Raw genomic sequence first — 1,587 nt, 5'->3', positions numbered from 1 at the left:
AACAGATCCTGGTAAATGCTGATCCTCAAACCTATAGATCTGTTTATCCTGATGTTCAACCTACTACCATATCCTAAACACCACAACAACCATCAGAACATACCACTCATACATCTATACCTCAATCCTCTATCAGAACACATCTCAAATCTTCACAGATAGCTCAACCTTCATCCTCAGCACCTACTGTGAAGCCTTCATCTTCCAAGCCCAAGAGGACAAGGACTGTCCCTCAGACACCATAGAAGAGAAGGAGGATTGTTCTGAAAGATGAGTCTGATAGTGAGGAACAGGTTTCTACATCAGAACCTATTGTTAAAGAAGCTGAGAAGGTCCCTTCTCAGAAGGATTCTGGAATTGGGGGATCTAAGCTTCTCAAAAGGCTTAGAAGAATGACTTATATGCTGAACCTCCCAAGGAATCCCCACCTTCAAAGAGATACAAGAAACAGAGATCTAAAAGGCCAACTTCAGATGATGAGAAAGCAGCAGCTAAGGAAGGAGATCAGGAATTTTTTATCTCAAAAGAACCAGAATTTGCTGAAGCTACTGCATCTCCCTCTCTATTGTCCCCAACTCAGGAAGCTGCTACAGATAAGGCAAACACACCATCTGTGTCTCCTGTACATGAAACTGTATCTCCTGTAGACCCAGGCACAAATGCTGAAATTGATATTCACAACCTGGTTGTGCCTGAGGTTCTCTACTTAGAAGCTCCAACAGCAATTAATCCATCAACAACACCTTTTACTGATGCTACTCAAACTCCAGAATTGTCTACAACACCTTCTCTGCATCTAGATGTTGATGATCAGAATATAGGTGAGCATCAGGATATGGCTGTTGATCAGAACTTGGAAACAAATCAGCACTTAGAGGATGATGCTGAAGCCTCAATTGCTTCTCATACTATTATTTTATCAGAAGATGCTGATTCTGTCAGTTCTGATGCTTCAAATGCTGATACTACTGGTGATGCTTCTATAAATGAAGATGCTACTACAGTTGGTCCATCAGGACATGCACCTCAACAAACTATTCACAAAAGTGAGTTAGTCAAGAAGTTTGTTCGAAGAGAAGCACCAGTAACTTGGAGTGAAACTCCTAGAGGACATGAGTGGAATAAGGAATTGAACTCAGTTACCTTTGTTCCATCTGAAAAGATTCTTGCTGAGCACTTGGCAAAAGCTGATGAAATGTTAATTAATGATGATTTCAAGACACAGCTTCGAGTCACTGCATTGAGTACTAGACATCTTCAAGGTCTCCATTGAAAAACTCATGCAGAGTTACATAAAATTCAGGAAGAATTGCTCAAGCATGAAACGACTAAGAAAATTGATAAGAAAAAATTCTTCCAACCTACCTTTGACAGAGTTGCTTACATTGAGAAGACCCAAGAGAAGCAACAGTCTCAGATTGATGATATTTTGAAAAATCAAGCTTCTCAGCAATCTCAACTCGATGAAATCCAAGCCTTAGTGGAATTGCTTGTCTCTCTTCTCTTACCTGCTGATGCCAAAAAGGGGGAGAAAGTAATTAAGTCCAAATGCAAAACTGATCAAACACTGAAGGGGAAGGATGATGA

The sequence above is a fragment of the Apium graveolens genome, chromosome 4 (assembly GCF_009905375.1).
Source record: "Apium graveolens cultivar Ventura chromosome 4, ASM990537v1, whole genome shotgun sequence".
In the NCBI taxonomy this organism is placed as follows: Eukaryota; Viridiplantae; Streptophyta; class Magnoliopsida; order Apiales; family Apiaceae; genus Apium; species Apium graveolens.
Note: the sequence above shows the minus strand (reverse complement) of the source record.